This window comes from Balaenoptera borealis (genome assembly GCF_965194805.1).
Source record: "Balaenoptera borealis genome assembly, chromosome: 2".
In the NCBI taxonomy this organism is placed as follows: Eukaryota; Metazoa; Chordata; class Mammalia; order Artiodactyla; family Balaenopteridae; genus Balaenoptera; species Balaenoptera borealis.
The window spans coordinates 48538854-48558020 of NC_138867.1; the positions used below are offsets into that span (position 1 = coordinate 48538854).

At 41.8% G+C, this 19167-nt stretch overlaps 1 protein-coding gene and 1 long non-coding RNA gene across 8 annotated transcripts in view; one reads left to right on the forward strand and one right to left on the reverse strand.

The window, feature by feature from the left end:
- LOC309624445 overlaps positions 1-16606 on the forward strand; it is a 72515-nt gene extending 55909 nt beyond the window's left edge. Inside the window, exon 3 of the long non-coding RNA XR_014241930.1 lies at positions 311-16606. This is a non-coding gene — a long non-coding RNA (uncharacterized lncRNA). The remainder of the gene's footprint in view (positions 1-310) is intronic.
- The window catches only part of PDE4D (phosphodiesterase 4D), a 1112988-nt gene that overhangs the window by 790191 nt on the left and 303630 nt on the right, over positions 1-19167 (reverse strand). The gene's annotated exons all lie outside the window — the stretch shown is intronic.

The following is a 19167-nucleotide window of genomic DNA, read 5'->3' on the forward strand; positions in this document are numbered from 1 at the left end:
GTGAGATGTGACAGGGTGAGAGAGTGTCATGGACATATATACACTACCAAATGTAAAATAGGTAGCTAGTGGGAAGCAGCCGCATAGCACAGGGAGATCAGCTCGGTGCTTTGTGACCACCTAGAGGGGTGGGATGGGGAGGGTGGGAGGGAGGGAGATGCAAGAGGGAAGAGATATGGGAACATATTGTATATGTATAACTGATTCACTTTGTTATAAAGCAGAAGCTAACACACCATTGTAAGGCAATTATACGTCAATAAAGATGTTTAAAAAATAAAAAAAAAAAATAAAAAAAAAAAAATAAAAGGTAAGAGGGCAAAAGAGGCCACTAGTAAGCCTGGGTCACATGCAGGTCACATATGGACACAAGTGCAATTAGAATTCATCCTCTCTCTCTCTTTTTTTTTTTTTAACATCTTTATTGGAGTATAATTGTTTTACAATGGTGTGTTAGTTTCTGCTTTATAACAAAGTGAATCAGTTATACATATACATATGTTCCCATATCTCTTCCCTCTTGCGTCTCCCTCCCTCCCACCCTCCCTATCCCACCCCTCTAGGTGGTCACAAAGCACAGAGCTGATCTCCCTGTGCTATGTGGCTGCTTCCCACTAGCTATCTATTTTACGTTTGGTAGTGTATATATGTCCATGCCACTCTCTCACTTTGTCACAGCTTACCCTGCCCCCTCCCCATATCCTCAAGTCCATTCTCTAGTAGGTCTGTGTCTTTATTCCCATCTTACCCTTAGGTTCTTCATGACTTTTTTTTTTTCTTAGATTCCATATATATGTGTTAGCATATGGTATTTGTTTTTCTCTTTCTGACTTACTTCACTCTGTATGACAGACTCTAGGTCCATCCACCTCACTACAAATAACTCAATTTCATTTCTTTTTATGGCTGAGTAATATTCCATTGTCATCCTCTCTCTTTGAAACACCCCGGAAAGGTGGGTTTTGTTTTTAATTTAGAAAACTCCTCTAGTGTTTGTTTCTTTTGAAAATCCTAAGGTAAGAGGACATATATCTGAAATGCTCAGTTTCACACTGTTAATGAGTGCTCATCCTTATTTAGTTCCCTGACCAGTGCTCTGTTTATAAGTACAGCCAGCTTCAGCTGAAACATCAGTACAAGACCTAGCATGAGGCTCATTCATATTGGCAAGGAGTACATAAAAGGGAACTGACAGATCTTTTCTATATTTCAATTCAAATGACAGGCTGAAGGATAACATCTTTTCACCTGTAACTGGGCTGAAAAGGACCAGAGGAGAGGGACGCTCCCCTGCTGGTGTTCCAGCTCTTCCTTTGTTAGCCTCCTGCCCCTCGCTTAAAGCAGTATCCATAAAGGATGTGAAAAGACTCATACCTTTTGGGTTTTCTGCTACTTCTGTGTTATGTGTAAGCCTAAAACAAAGAAACATAAAACTCAGAAAATAAAAGGTCGAAGAGTGAACATAGATTTTTAAAATGAGTAATTTCTAAAAAGTCCAGGAACCAAGCATGAAAAATAACGTGGAAAATTAATCTATTTATTTCAAAGTGATCTTTCCATCATCATCCAATAAAGTCAAATCTACAGCTTAAAGTACACACACACACACTCATCTGCTATTGAGACAGCCTGGGACCTGGGACTTGGAATTCTTTGCTGCAGTGCTTGCACCTGGACAAACGTCTCCTCAAGCAACAAAATACAGAGAAACTGTAAGGAACTAAAAATAACTGCTCGCATGCACAGCTGGGGCAAATTATGGACAATAAGATACAAAATGACCAAAAACCCAACTGCCACTTCTGAAGAGCTAGCAGCAAAAGCAGGGTACTGAGCATGCCCCTTGCACACAGCACCACCAAAGGGGTGGGCAGACCACCTAAGCCAACCCTCTGGCCCGACCCCTGGACACACCCCTACCCTCACCGCATATAAGGAACCAGCTCGGGGAGTGAGCGAGCAAGGGAACCTGTTACTACTTCTCGTTCCCTCCTGCTATAGCAGGGGCCCCGGTAAAGCCTTGCCTGAGTTTCTGGTCTGGCCTCTAATCAATTTTGATTAATTAAGGAGGCCAAGAACCCAGGTTGGTAACAGTATGAGACATTTTGGGGGAAGATTAGGGAGTAAAGATTACTTTAAATTAGATATCATTGTGGTCATCATCATTATCACCAGAAAGCATTTACCAAACATCTTCTGTACATTTTATTAGTAGCCCTCTGCTGCCCTTTGAGCATTAACAAGTTAGAATATTCCACACTGACAAGGAAATAAAGAGCATATAGAAAATTGAAAAACATCAAACATATGACCAAGAAGGTAAAGAGCATATTAGCCTTTTATGTATAAATAATTACAAAACAGAGTCACCAGAATTGCTTATTCTGGTGGGTTCAGATCTCAGCTAAACAGCTTTTTTTCTAACTAGAAATGTTTAAAACCTCTTAGTAATCCCTCAAAATAAAAGCATTTTCGAATGTCATTTTAATGATTAAGAAACCATCCCTGCAACACCATTTGCTAGGGCACACGGCAAGAAGCTGTAAAAGTGCTAAAAGGACTTTTCTTTTGGGACAGCAATGGTTTGACTAGAAGCCTCAGTGTATTAAATATAGAAGGTTTTATAATTTGTTTAAAGAAGGAGAAAGAATTAGCTTCTGAAATGGATTAAGAAAAGGTCAGAAACAAAAATAATCTATTTTTCTAAGAGATTGGTTTAGAAGTGGCATTTTATTTAGAAATTATTGTTTCCTGCCAAGAAAACACTAGAACAGAAAAACCACTTTTTAGCTTTGGGGGAAAAAACCCTCACAGTATCAATAGACTTTAAAAGGTAGTATTTACAGATAGAATGGTCAAGTTGAGGCCAGACTGGTTGTTCCAGTGATCGTAAAACTGGGAAAATGAGATGAACAATACCACTGCCTTCCAGGCCTGGTAGCCAAGGGCAAGATTATCTGAAAGAATTGGTTATTTTTAATAATGATAACACAGCACACGTTATTTGTGTTGGTTATACATGTTAAATGTTTCAGTGCACCGGGCGCTGCACCAAGGGTTTTACATGCATTATCTCGTGAATCAAGGCATTGATCTGAGGAGTGGTAGAATGCTAAATATTACAATCCCCTTTTTAAGTCACAGAAAACTGAGGCTTCAAGAGGTTATACAGCTCCACCTTGGTCACACCCTGGAGTCAGAGCCTGAATGTGAACTCAGCTTTGACTCTAAAGTTCTTGGATCTATTTTACATATTGGCTTCTCAAGGCTCTGCATTCTGTGAGCTGTATACTGTCTTAAAATGAAAGTGAAATCTTAAGAAGCAGAGCAAGAAGAAAGTGCAGGTTGCCTCGTAGTTAGTCTCAAGGGAACAGTCATCCTAGTAGAGTTTGACACAGTGCAGCAAACTGCGAAGTAGATCAGATGAATAGGAGGACATCGATTATGAAGGCTTCTGACTCTGCAACTAAGTGCAGGAAAGGATACAAGTGAGACAAGACCAGAGACTGATGAAAAACAGAAACATGGATACAGCAAAATGGCAACAACAGCAACAATTCACAGAGAAAGATGTATGTACCTGGCTTTCAACTTAAGTAAACACTGGAGCAGCTCAAAGAGTAATGGTAGCCAACCTATCCCAGAGATTTTCCTGCTAGAAAAGACCACTGGTCTGGAAGGGATAAGTATGGCATCCAAAGATTAAACAACATGAAGAAGTTCCAGGAAGACGCCTGAGGTCAGCTCTGGCCATCCGTGGCTCTCAGTGAAAGAGAAACTCCTGAACCCTCACAGACCCAACAGAAGATGTTCTGACGCCTTGGCGAGGATCCCCTCTGCTTGATTCTGACACACTTCCAACTCCCTGGCCTCACTGCCCTGGGTTCCTCATGGAAACCCAGGCACAGTGTGTGCTTCAGGAAAAGATGCTGGGATCAGGGAGGAAGGAAATTGGAAAATGAGTCATGATTAAAATGCCCTTTAAAAAAAAGCTCTCTTATGACATCAGGATGCAAGAATCAAAAGCATCTAAAGATGTCAGCAGCTTCACCCGCTGTGTCTAGGTTCATATACTGCCGAAATCAGCAGTGGTCATTCCTTTCAAAGGCATGAATCCCCATTGCTTCTACAGAATATGTGTAACTATATGTGTAGGAGATTTTGTATACATATATGTGTTATATAATTACATATATATTAACATATAATTGCATATATATGTAATTAATGAGATTTTTAATAAGCTAACAATAATTCTTAAAATTAGCGTATTACAAAAACAGACCTGAAATATCAAAAGCCTAAACATTCATGTAAAGATGGCTTCTTATCTTATTTTTAAAGTTTGGTCGTTTGTATTACTGTGAAAGGAATATGGATTGGCTATCAGGGAACTTTTGTCACTAAATAATATTGGAAAGTGATCACCTCACTTCTCTGTGCCTCTGTTTTTTCCTTGCTAAAATGAGAGAGATGCCTGAGTATTTTCGTTAGAAGAAGTGTTAATTCCAAGTAAACCAGGATAGAATATCAATATACAGAACAGATAAAAATGGATCCATTGTTATTGAAGCAGAGGCGGGGGCCTGAAGGAAAGTAAGGATGAGGCTGACCCACTGGAGGGCTCAGTGAGGGTCTTGTGAAGCAGAAGTCTCAGTGAGTTTCTTTTTTCTGCCATGCCGATCAGCTTGCTGGATCTTATTTGCCTGCCCAGGGATCGAACCTGCGGCCCCTGCAGTGGAAGTGCAGAGTCTTAACCACTGGACCGCTAGGGAATTCCCAGAAGTCTCTGTGAGAAACAGCATAGTTCAACTGGAAAGCAAGGGTGGCACCTGGAGAGCAGGCTTTCTGGGCTAGTGATCGTGGAAGTGGAGCAGTTTTGCATTTTGACAGTGATGGAAGGGTGAGGGTGTGCTGGCCATTGTGGTGGACAGAAGGTTCTTCCTGTGAAGGGCTCAGGAAGCCACGTGGCTCCAGTCATCAATGGGTTGGCCTGTGGAATGAATTAAGGTGGAAAGGGAGACCGACTAGCGTGGAGGGTTCTGGAAAGGCAGTGAAAAAGAGCACACAGAGTGAGAAAGGGCAGTCAGCTTAGCGTCAGCCTCCAAGGAAGAGAGGGAAGAATAATGTGGAAATGACAAAGGAGGAAAAAGAGGACCCCCCCCAACTCTGTCTCCCACCCCTGAAGTGCTTGGGATTTGAAAGAGGAAGCGGCAATGGCCATAGATACCTAGAGCGAGATGGGTAGGTTGAGTCAAGGTAAGTTTCAAATAAGTTTCAAATTCCAAATAAGAAAGATCAGGGAGAACTTTCTGAGAAGGCATTAGGGACATAGAGAGAAGTTTACTGATTTTAAAGTAAAGAGAAATTTCCTCTGGAATTATTGAGCAGTTACAGTGTTTCCACTGCAGGCATTGTGTCCAGGAGCAAGTTTGAGATTTACGGGTCAGTTCAGACTTTACTGTTCTTAAGTCTTGTTCCAAATAGTCAGGGTGGTGGTGGTGGTGTGGTGTGTGTGTCTGTGTGTGTGTGTGTATATGTGTGTGATTGGCAGAGCTGTAGAAGAGAAGGTCAGAAGCAATATTCTGGAAAATCACTTGAAAGGTTACAAAAATTACTGTGCCCAGCCCTTACATATAGGTTATGAATATTATGTATGATAAATATAGGAAATCTGATTTTCCCTTTTATATGTCAACTGATATGCCAAGTCAATAATTACAGTCAAGAGAGATGGGCAACAGAGCTCTAAGGCAGCAAGTCTGAAATACCTTTATGTCAAGATCTTAACTGACAGGAAATCAGCAAGTGTTTATAACTGGTGGGGGGAGGGAATCAATAGTATCTGCACGACAAAGTTCTACATCAAAGGGATCTGGAGACTGTCCTGTAGAATTAAATGCTCATAATACCAAGTTGCATTTCTCTGAAATAACCAAATACACGTTCAACCTCCCTCTCTCTATAAACAAATACGCTTTTCTCCATATAAACAAATCCACCCACTATAAAAAGAACCAAAAGAACAGCAAAACTACAGCAGAAATACCAAAAAATGGCAACCTGACTGAACGCCTATTGTCCTTGCTTTATATTCAACAGCTAATGCTATGTTCCTCCACCTCCACTTTCCATGTCATCCACCAAAAGTGTGAGGTTCTATGGGAAAGCAGCTCAGCCTTGTTACGTTATTAGAAGATATTATCTGCTGTTCAGCATTGACATTTTTACATACATATATTGATGATAATAACCACACCAGAATAAGCACATTAGTGAAAGTTTAAAAATGAGATCGTTGTACAGGGAACTATTCGAAATGGAATGATTGTATTTTAATTTGACATTCAATCCTGCAAAGTTGTAAATGGAATTCAGAGGCTGTGTGGAGTAGGGCGAAGATCAGTGTGCCAACCTGTGAAACACGATCCTTTGTCAACTCCAAATTCAAAGGCTGCATATTCATTTGTCATGCTTTGTGCTCTGTGATCACACCCTTTAGGCAAAGAGTGTTGACTGATCATTGTTCCTCAGTAAGGCTTGTGAAAGTCAAATATATTTGTGAACTGTAAACGCAATTTCATAGGTTAATAGTCACTAATAGCTTGTAATCAATGAACACCCTATTAGGTAAATAGTTCACTTTGAAATTTCAGCAGATGTGCTGGGGTTCTCCTCTCAAATTCTCTAAAGCAGGTAGAGTTTTTGGGGGGATTTATTGAGCGTTTTCCCATCTACCACCTCAAACCTATCTTCTGGTTGTCTCTTTCCACCTCCCCATTAAAACTCACTTTCAGAAAACAATCTAAAAATACTAATACACAACCAGATGGTCCTTGCATTTTAAATGGAGCACCAAGCCTTATTCCAGTAATTGAATCAATGCAATTTAGTCGAAGGAAGTGGCAGTGGTTTGTGGGATGGGGTCGGGGTGAGGTCTTTGGAGCTCTATTGGTTTAGGTTGAGTCCTCGCTTTGCTATTTCCTGGATACATGTTCTTGAGAAACAACTCAATCTTTCGGATCTCTAATTTCCTCCTCTGTAAAATGAGGATAATCATTTCCAGGACAACATTAACTTAGTTGGGGACTTTGTGCGTATTAGAAAAGGCTTCCCCTCTGGGTAGATGCATCCCCTTGGATACCTGGATTAGCAAGAAGAGTGTAGCCTGGATTTGAGCCCCACTCTCCCCCTCAGCCAGACACATTTATTCAGGGTACAAACAGCACTATGGTGCATGAGAATGATACCTAGCCGGGCTTACAATGATTAAAGGAAATGGTGTGTGTGAGCGCTACTTATCACAGGGCCTATGGTTCAATCATTACTAACTTTTTCAAAGCTATTTGAAATGTTTCTTTCTAGCTTGTATGTTGTCACTGCACACATGTGCATGCATGCATGCATGTACACTCAGGGAATAAGTTGGATTAATCAATAATAATAAAATTATAGTAATAATTAGTAAATAATAATAAATTTGCTTGAACTATTGAGACTCTATGGGGCATGCTATTTCCAGCTTGAATTATCAGAATAATTCTGCACATGGATGATGTGTATAAACCAGAGAACACAGACATAGTCTTGCCTAGTGTGCCTAGAAGATTCCATGAGGAACAAATAGTGCAGTGGCCTAGCTATCACTCTGTGTTTACGAGTAGAAGGAAAAGCAATAAATTAAGATGATGAATTTAACAGGCCCGATCCCTAACCCAGGAATTCTCTGTCTGTCCTTACAAAGTAATAAATCTTGCCAGAGTGAGTTGGTATATTAGTCCCTCCATTAAGAATACAGTTTGTTCAGTCTGAGGCCACAATGTAACAAAACATTTTTCTTCATGGAGAAAAGTGGAACATTTGTAGTCCTGCCTGTGGGCAGAATGCTCCAGGGGCTGAAGCTCATCCAGGTGGAGACCAGTACTTGCCTTGATTCAGTTTCCCTGGGTGTGGTACAGATTTGGGAGTGAACAGTGCTGACTTAGAAAGACAGAATTCTGAATAGCAAACCCACTGACATTCTTTGTACTATGAACTCTTTTGCACAGGTAAGTGTTGCTTCCTGGGAGAATATGAGTACCCTTACTTTACATTATACTACAAAGGAGAAAATAAAAGAATTTTAGCTACCTGCTAAGAATATACACACAAATACACACACACACACACACACACACACACACACACACACACACACACACACACACACACAGGAACCCCTGCCCCAACAATGATTAGTTCATTGGAATTAACAAGGATTTCAAGGTAAAATTTACCAATTTTAGGAAACTCAAGATTGCTACAACTCCAGCAAGTTTGAACCAGCTGAAAACAATTCTCAGACTCATTTCAAGTCACATCCCTTTCTCTAATTTGTACACTACCGAACTCTGAGGAAATAATATGGAGAAATCCTCTCAGGTGTCACAGGATGAAAATCAAGGCTTGTATGTTATTTTTCTTCCAGCAAGGTCCTCGTCACTACTGTTTATATATTTTTAAAAATGTAACACCCAATGGCATATAAATCAGATGTAAAAATAAAATGTTTTTAATGACAAGAAAAATATTAGGTTGAGAAATGATGGCACTCACGTAATAGCATTTGAATTCAGATTCCATTTACATGTGGTAAAGGGGAAATTATTGTCTCATTTGGCTCTGTCGGTTTTCTGTCACCCAAACGACCAGCTGAACGCCAGAGTCTGGAGAGAACCTCAGTAAAACTAACCTTGCAGAGGGGAATGACGTCACCATACCCTCTCCTCAGTTCAACACGTAAAACTAAAATTATATGTCAAATAAGAAGGATTAGGGGAGAGGAAATTTCCTCTAAAATACATTTGTACTATTGTTTCCTCTAGTCATTTGTTTGGATAATTGGCTTTTCTGAATTCAAATGCTGGAATCACAATGAATGACCCTCTGTTGAAAGCTTTAGCAAATGCATGAGTAACATTTCAATTGCAAACTCTGTTCCACTTTTCCAAGCAGGATAATGCCTCTGTTTTTTCCAGTCATGGATCTGAAATGGGCCTCCATTCATTAATCAGAGCTATTTTGAATCTTTAGCATCTCACCTAGGACTTTGCAGATTTTGACTTTATGTCCATCCCAGTTCCAACTGGCCATGGGATCAGAGGACAAAGCATTGTGTGGATGGAGAGAAGGAGGGTACCTGGCCTGCAGATCTGCTTCTGGGCCGGCTAGCTCTCTAGAAGGGTCTATTAGCTCAGCAGGCAATGGCTAACCTGTTTACCACAAAATGTTCCATCTGGTGCTGCACTGAAGCATTCTATTGCTTTTTTTAAACAATGAACAAGGGGTTTGTTTTTAACTAAAATCTCAGGAACTACAAACTAACACTCAGCATAGGGTCTGGTAATACTGTTAGGTCTTTGAAGAACATTTGATAATATTCAAGACGTAGAAAGGAGTTATTTAGTCCCTCCTCAACTGACAGTACAAGTCACCTAGTTATGAATTTTCATTGTCCCCTGTAATCCTGCAAATTAAAAGAGATGCTTTTTCATGGCAAAGGAGACAGACAGTAAGCTCGTTAACACAAAACACTCCTTAATTCACTTGCCTTGAAATACACACAGTCCATAGCCACTTTAAGGCAGCAGGCACAGCAGGAGTTTAAATGTTACTAAAATAAATCCTTCTCCCCCTCCTGTTCTGGGCTGTCCTTCTCCATCACCCTCTGCTGAGGGGCTGTATCTCCACAGAAGTCACGGTCCTGGAAGCAAGTATACTCTGCAGCTATGCCGTGGGGATGGAGCTGGTGACCACCTTTCTCAGGGCGGTGGTGCAGAAGCAGGTTGCTTATCGCTTATATAAAGGTCAACAGTGATTATCTGCTGGGGTCTGTTTACAAGCTTTGTGGTTAGGAGCTCCTGCTCACAGTAGATACTACTGAGTTTGCAATCTATTCTGCCACTAACCATCTGAGTTATTCTAGAAAGAAATCTAGAATAGAAAAACATAAAGGAAGACAGTCTCTATCACCTAGGGCTACTACAAAGTTGAAATTTAGTTGTACCCTTAAAGCTAGAGCCCAACTCTCGTATCCCACCTTCGCCACTTTCTGTCATGTGACCATGACCAGGACAATTAACGTCTCTGCTTGGATTCCTCATCTATACAATAATATAAAAGACAATAAAAAGGAAGGGGGAAATAATAATACCTCTTGGGGCTGTTGTGAAGATTACAATTTAAGTTATATAAATGCTTAGAACAGTGCCTTGCACACAGTCAGGTCTAAGTGTTAGTCATCACCATCACCATCATCATCATCATCACCATCATCACAACAATCATCAGCGGCCCTGCTGTAACACGGAGCACATTATTTATGATTTATGTGACTGTGTTCTAAATGATAGCCCTCATTTCTGATATTATTGTTTTCCTAGCTTATCAGTATCTCCTCAGTTTTCTGCAAGGAATATGTATTTCTTTGAAGTGAGAAAAAAACAGAAGGTATAATTAGAAAATAATGGTTTAGATCATTTTGGTGCTGAGAAGTAAATACAAAGAGGTATAGGAAACAATCTCTTCTACCAAGGATGTGAACATGTGGATGGGGAGTCAGATCATATTATAAACAGATTAAAAGGCAGAGTGTAAACAGGAGAATTGGCTTGAAGTCTCAAGTGTGACTCTTACCTTGCCCTGAATCTATGGGGAAGGAGGGAAAGACAGACAGATAGGCAGAAAGGGGGGCAGGGAGGGAGGGAAGGAGGGAGGGAGAGAGAGAGAGGGAGAGAGAGAGGGAGAGAGAGAGAAGAGACAGGATTGAACCAGATGGTGCTAAGTGTTTTCTGTTGACATGGGGAAAAGGAGTGACATTGGACAGATCCATGATAAAATTCCCATTGTACACCCTGGTTCCTCCTTAGTTTCTCTCCCACTCAGAGGCACCTTGGCTCTCTCATCTGTCTTCCCCCTACACACACCCTCAAGGACCATCCATCATCTGTGATTTCTATTTTACTCTTCCACTAAGGAGGCATTCCAGGAAGCAAAGAGAAGTGTCCTGTTTGTCAGGTTCACACTCCTTAGAAGTCTGCACAGATGCTGCAAATAAAGACTCTTTCAACTTGATTTCTAGCTTCGTGATATTTGGCAATTCAGTGAATCTTTCCAGGTATAACTTCTTTACTTTTTTGAAGAAATTGAGATGTAATTTACACATAGTGAAATGCATAGGTCTTAAATGTACCGTTTGATCAAATTTGACAAATACGCATATAAGTGTAACCTATACCCCTAGCAGGACATAGAACATTTACATCACTCTAGAAATCCCCTTGGGTGGGGCTTACTTTCTTAATATGCAAAACGAGTATTGAACAATAATCCTCAGGAATTAGAAGGGTTGCAGTGAGAACCAAATGAAATGCTCTTCACAAAAGCACCTTGCTGACTGCTTTAAGATGTATTAGTGTGTAAGTGCTGAATTAGCACCCAGGGGTTTCCTTAATCACAAAGGGAGAGATGGCTGGGAGTGGGGGTCAGGGGTGGCAGGCTGTTACAGGTATTTTAGATAAAAAGCAGCAAGGATAGAAGGTAGACACAGGGATGCACACATCCAATTTCTTGCACAGCACATAAAAAATGAGACTGGAGCAGAGCCCAGAAGCAGTGACAGATTTCCTGGACCGCGAAGGGAAGCCCTAGCCATGTCCCAGGAGAACCCACCGGAAGCTTTGTTCCCTTCCTGAGGTGGAGACCGCTGCAAGAACCGCCATGCCTCCTTGGCCTGTGCTTGGAAGGAGGCCCCAGGCCCGCCAGGTCAGAGTGGATGGGGGACATGAGGAGGAGACGCTCCTGGGCACCGCACTCCCAGAATCACAGTCTCTCCTCCAAAGGGAACCGCCTTCGCTGCTCCCACTCTTCTCCCAAGTCAAGCCACCATCTCAGCATTTTGCAAATCTGTCGGTCACAGAACACAAAGTTGCAGCTACTTGAAACCCAGCAGCGTGTCAGAATCCAGAAGACCAGAGTTTCAATCCAGACTCAAACTCCCACTCTCTACTAACTCTGGAGTGTCCTCAGGACACTATCTCATTGTCCCCACGACTGTCATTGGCACTATTCACTAGATAAATATTTGAATCCTGGCTCTGCCATCCTTCTTAGCATCTACTGTGTGGAAGGCACTGCACCAAGTTGGATGTGGGAACAGCAGACCCCTGCCCTCCACGTAAAGTCAGGAGTCTCCAGAGGAACACTGCCCCTGACTGCAGGGCGGCAGATGTGACTCAGTGACCTCACATGCACTCTCAGTGCAGAGCGGGGAACGGGGTGGCCCAGAAAGAGACCCTGCCCTCTCAATCCATCTTTGCCTCTCTTCCCCTCTGGGCCTCTGCTGGACATTCTCCTCAGTGCCCCGTTTACTTCTTACAAATTCCTATGCTTTAAAATAGATGCTATGTCATCATTCCCATCTTACAGATGGGGAGACTGAGGCACTGAGAAGTTAAGTAGTTTGCTGAAGGTCATACACTTCTAGTGGTAGCCCCAGGATTCACACCTGGGACCTGTGAGCATCATTTCCTCTCAAACAGAAAGTAGCTTCTTCACCCCCAAAAACCTGAGACTCCCACCTCACTTCTTCATTCCCTCTCCCTCTCAGTATACCCTATGTCCCAAGACGATTGTTTCACACTTCTGTCCCTTGTTCTGCCATCTGCCTCCGCTAAGCCAAGGCCATCATGTCCTCACAGATGCCCTATAGGAAAAGCTCTTGACAGGTGTCCCTGCTTCCAGAACCCCTGCCTGCAACAGGCTTTCTGGGGACAGATTCAAACTCTTGCTTCTATGTGTTATGTTCAACCTTTGTCCCCACACATGACTCCAAAACCTTTACCTGGAATTCAAGGCTTCCCTCACCTAGGCTCATTCTAACTCCCCCAGATTACTTTCCTACTACTTCAATGTGGGAACCGCCTAGCCAGTCAGTTCTGGTTTTTTATTTACTCAACAATACTTGAGCAAGCACTGCTGTGTACCAGGCACTAAGTCCAGGGCTATCTAATTCTACTCCCTGTCCAAGATCTACCCAAATCCAACTATCTGCCTCCTCTGAAACTACTGTAGCACTTGGGGTCCACACCACCTATTTCAGTCTCTAATTGTTGTATGCCTTGACATTTCATTTTCCCAACTGGACTCTAAGCTTCTTGCAAGAAAGAGACATATCCTGTGTGTCTACATCTTCAACCTACCATCTGGAATGGGTGCTCCCCTTGGGCTGGGAGGTGTGTTGTCTGTTTTGTTTCATCATGAATCCAAGTGCTGAGAACAGGCCTGTTCCATGCTAGGGACTCAGGAAACATTTGCTAAATGATGAATGAGTCTCTTTCCACACCTGAGCACATATTATGGGCTTTAAATCAATACCTAATTATTAGAGAAATCACATCACTAATCATTAGAGAAATGCAAATCAAAACTACAACTAGGTATCACCTCACACCGGCCAGAATGGCCATGATGAAAAAGTCTACAAACAATGAATGCTGGAGAGGGTGTGGAGAAAAGGGAACCCTCTTGCACTATTGGTGGGAATGTAAATTGATACAGCCACTATGGAGAACAGTATGCAGGTTCCTTAAAAAACTAAAAATAGAACTACCATACGACCCAGCAATCCCACTACTAGGCATATACCCTGAGAAAACCATAATTCAAAAGGACACATGTGCCCCAATGTTCATTGCAGCTCTATTTACAATAGCCAGGACATGGAAACAACCTAAATGTCCAATGACAGATTAATGGATAAAGAAGATGTGGTACATATATACAGTGGAATATTACTTAGACATAAAAAGGAACGAAATGGGGTCATTTGTAGAGATGTGGATGGACCTAGAGTCTGTCATACAGAGTGAAGTAAGCCAGAAAGAGAAAAACAACTATCGCATATTAACGCATATATGTGGAATCTAGAAAAATGGTACAGATGAACCTATTTGCAGGGCAGGAATAGAGATGTAGATATAGAGAACGGACATGTGGACACGGGATGGGGAAGGGAGGGTGGGACGAACTGGAGATTAGGATTGGCATATATACACTACCATGTGTAAAATAGCTAGCTAGTAGGAACATGCTATAAAGCACAGGAAGCTCAGCTCAGTGCTCTGTGACGACCTAGATGGGTGGGATGGGGGGAGGGGTGGGAGGGAGGTCCAAGAGGGAGGGGATATAGGTATACATATGGCTGATTCACTTCATTTTACAGCAGAAACGAACACAACATTGTGAAGCAATTAAACTCCAGTAAAATAAAATAAAATAAAATAAAAATCAATACCTAAATATTTGAGTGTTTGACATTAATTATGAGATTTTTTTCCAGACCATCAGAAAAAAACAAAACAAAACAATCTTTGAAAAGTTCAGAAAAATTGCTTTTGCACTCACGGACACACCAGCAGATTCTAGAATTCCCATGTAGTTGTGGCAAGCGCAGATAGAACCCCATAGCTCCTGACAGATGAATGTCCAACAATCTTTTGTTGAAAACTAAAGATAATAAATGTGCTCATTATCTGCGCTATACATTACCCACAGCTTATCAATATGCATTGCTCATTGAGATACTCTGCTTGCGAGGATCCATTCTCTTACTTCAGTGTTACTATCACTGCTCAGTAATACTGACAATTTGCTAACATCCATAGATAGTTGTATATCATTTACATACTTTAATTAGAGTGTTAGAAGCATCATATTTTAGAGTTGGAAGGAATCTTACTCAATATCTAGATGTCTACAAGCTTTATTTTTTTTTTTTTAAGTATTGAAAGTTGTTTTTTTAAAACTAGGATCTTACAAAGAACTCAGTGTATAATGAGGTAAAAGTAGAGTTGTTCTGGTTGAAAAGGGGGGTGGGGAGAGTGGGAGAGAGTCTAAAGCCCCACCTTCTCACCCTCCCCTTCACCACCCCCCATCCCAAAGCACACCACCCCTCACCGCAGAACCCATAAATTATGTAGCATACAGTTTGAACTACACCTGACCGGGACTAGCCGCTTACTTAACACAGAAGAGAGGAGATTCAAAGAGGGTAAGAAATATCATTCAGCTGGTCAGGAGAGGAGCCATGAGGGATTCCTGCCCTCCAGTGCAAGGGTCTTTCCACCACACTGTGCAGACCCTAAACCAAGGTCATTACTGACAACAGCATTCTCACCTAGATCCTTCCAGGCATTTCTCTATCTCCATGCTGGGCATCTACTTCTTTCCTACAAGGCTAGCATCGATTCCTCTTTCTAGTTGCCCTTGCTTTTTTTTTTTTTTAATTTTATTTTTGACCCCGTTGGGTCTTAGTTGCTATGCGCGGGCTTTCTCTAGTTCTGGAGAGCGAGGGCTACTCTTCATTGCGGTGCGCGGGCTTCTCATTGCGGTGGCTTCTCTTGTTGCGGAACATGGGCTCTAGGCTCGTGGGCTCAGTAGTTGCGACTCATGGGGTCAGTAGCTGTGGTTCATGGGCTCTAGAGCGCAGGCTCAGTAGTTGTGGCACACGAGCTTAGTCGCTCCTTGGCATGTGGGATCTTCCCGGACCAGGGATCGAACCCGTGTCCCCTGCATTGGCAGGCGGATTCTTAACCACTGCGCCACAGGGGAAGTCCTGCTTTTTTTTTTTAATTAAAAAATTCTTTTTTAATTTAAAATTTTATTGTAGTTGATTTACAATGTTGTGTTAATTCGTGCTGTACAGCAAAGTGATTTATATACATATATTTATATATATAAAGTATATGTATAATTTTCATATTTTTTCCCATTATGGTTTATCACAGGATACTGAATATAGTTCCCTGTGCTATAGAGTAGGACTTTGTTGTTTGCCCTTGGTTTTTGAATCCAGACTTTGGGAAATGCCAGATTACCAGCCTGTTTAACAATTTCTTTCCATGCCCCCTAAATTGCTGTCAGCTGTCCTCCTGAAACTTCTGTCATGAAAGTAGTTAGGTTAGCACTTAGCGAAGGTGTTCTGGTGAACTATTAGTATCCATAGCGTGCCTTTCACCTCAGAGCCCACTGTCTACAGGGAGATTTTCATGGCTGAGAGACGTAGGCAAACATTCACATATGTTGGTCCATTTATAAAGCAGCATCACTTAAAGCCCCATGACTTTAAAATGGTACCTTTGCAAACAGATATCTCTTCTTTTTATTATTATTATTATACATTTACACAGACACACATCATTAGTTCTTTATTGACATCCTGTTTTATTTTTATCTGGTTTTAATGCTAGCTGTGAGTGTCATCATAAAACTGTCTTCCAGAATACCTACTGATAGGGAAGAGGAAAAGGATGAAACGAAACTCAGTGCCATATGGGAGGGGAGAGTCCTCAGCATCCCCGCTGCCCGAGTTACTGAATGGCAGATGCGGCGTGCAGGGCAGGAGTGGAGCCAGAGGAGGGAGGGGCTCACAGGCTGCCTTGGAGAGCACCTATGCTTGCAGCTTGGCAGGAAAATGGAGCCCGTAGTCACCAGAGCTGTCCGCTCTGAGGCCTGACTTGCATAGTCCGGAGAGAAACCCAAGGCTGCTGGAGGAGAGGCAACTGGGGTCCCTCCTCCATTGAAGGTGGAAACCCAACATTTAATTGGCTCGTGTCAACTTAAATACCAATAACTCTTTTCCTCCCCCCAGTTCCTGGCTGGTTGGAGTTATCAATTTTTTAATCTCTTCTGTTTGCTTAGACTTCATTTCGTTCTTATCATTCAGTTTTGCTTTAGGAGGAAAGCTCTCAAGAAATGCATTTTCAGGACTAGATTACCTCATTTCAATGACTGACTGAATTTCAAGTATGTGATTTAGGCTTCCCCAAGCTGGGTTGCTTTTGACTCTATATTATTTTTCATATGGTGGAAGTGTGATATGAATCACTTTAATAACTCCTTGCATCACATACACCTACAGCTTCTCTTGTTCAAGTAATATCCAGACATGTGAGCGGTGGACGTCAAAGAGTGCACAGGAAATCACAGTGGGGATGAGAATGGCTTCCAAAAAAGTCACCGAATCCTGGCCTGCATTAATAGAAATGCAGTGCCCACGTAAGGAGACGTTGTACATTTGACTGCTCCCTTCAGACTGTACGCGCTGCTGTGTATTCGGTTTTGTCCAGACACATTTTAAGATGATACTGAAATACAATTGAATATGGTCTAAATTCATGTCCTGGCCTTCAGTATCTTGTATGATGGGATCTCTATAATACTTTATCAGGCTCATTCCCCAAACTCTCCTCCTCTGAGTATCTTTGTTCCTATATCAGGCCTAGTTCATTCCACTCAGGACCTTTCTCTTACAGTTTCCCCTGCTTCAAAAGCTCTTCCTTTTCCTTGCAGATTATTTCTCCTCAGTCAGATCTTGGAGATGCCTTCCCTGGTGACCAAAATATAAAGCACATGCACACACACACACACACACACCCCTTCTCCCTTTCCCATTCATCCCTGTGTCATTTTTATCTTGGCACTGATTATCTGAATGATCGTGTGTGTGTATGTGTGTATAAGTGTGTGTGCGCATGTGTGTGCATATGTGTGTGTGTGCATGTGTGTGCGCTGCGTGTGTGTGCGCGTGTGTAAGTGTGTGTGTGTGCACGCACGCGGTTTATCTTCTACCTCCCTCTACTACTCCTCTGTAAGCTCCATGAAAGAAGAGGCCTTCTTTGCTTTGTTGTCTGCTATATCACCAGTCTCCAGAACAGTGCTGGCACATGGCTTAAACTCATTAATATTTGTTCAGTGAATCATAAGTAAATGAAGAGAGTATGTCTGGTGTCAGCTGACCAGGGTGCGGAGAGTACAAAATGGGATTATCTGTAGAACTATTGGAGCAAGTAGAATTTTAGCCTGGGAAAGAGCAGATTCAGAGAATCCATGGTAACGGTCATAAACGGTCTCAGGGGCTGCCACACAGCAAAGGGACTGGTGAGGTCAGAGGCAGGAAATCTGGTGTGTATCGTCCAGCCTTTTTCAGGGGAAGATTATAACAAAGGAGCTCTTGAAAAAGGATGGGCTTCTTCCTTAGACAGGGCTTTCTCTAAATGTAAAGTATCAGGGAAAGACTTGGATTAACTTTCAGATGTAGAAGGTAATTCCACGATGGACAAGACAATATACAGGAATTGTAGCATGAGAGAAAATTGATTTTGGAAGAAAGATCATTCATTTTAATTCTTCACTCTGAAAAGAGGAACCAAAGGGTAAAAGAAGGATCATGGTTTGTCCCAAGGTGTAGTGGACACTGTTGGCTGCCTAATCCCACACCTATTCCCAAACTATCACCTCTTACTCATTTCCAATATTGAGGTTGGAAATGCTGAACACTAATTTCCGTAGCTTCTCTTACAGTTGGGCTGACCTCTTGATATAGTTCTAGCCAAAGAGAAATAAATGAAAGAATGGTGGATATTTCCAGAATAACTTCGCTTTCCTGATAAAGGAGACAGAAGTGGTTATTGCTGCCTTTCTCCTTCTTGAATTGAAAGAGGATGTGATGGCTGGAGCTGCAGCCATTTTGTGATCATTAGCGAAAAGCCAAGAGAAGCACAGAGATTCTGGCCCTACCATTGTACTGACCCAAGGCCAGCAGCTCTTTTCAGACTTCCTTATTTGTTTAAAAGACTGTTAGTAGGGTTTTCTTGCAGGCAAAAGCATTTCTAACTGACACAGAGATATTACAGAAAGTGTCAGAGTTAAGCTTAATTTTATTTTAATATTCAATTATCTACATATAATTATTATATATTTATTTATATAATATATTACATAATAATATATTAATTTTATATTCCCTAATGTTCAGGCAGGTGGTTGTTTTTATTGTATATACTCACTCAACCGTCAGCTATTGTGAAATGACTATCGTGTTCCGGACACAGCGCTAGGATCTGGCCAGTGTGTTGGGGTCCCTGGCCATACAAAATCTACTCTGCTAGAAAACAAAGACTATACTGGTGAATACATGATTATAATTCAATGAAATAAAAGCTACGACAGAGGGATGCACAGGATGCCAGGATAACAGAGAAGCCCTAGTTCTAAGATGCTAAAGGGACAAGGAGTACATCCTAAAGGAGAAGACGTATACTCAGAGCTGAGTCTTAAGTGAAGAGTAGA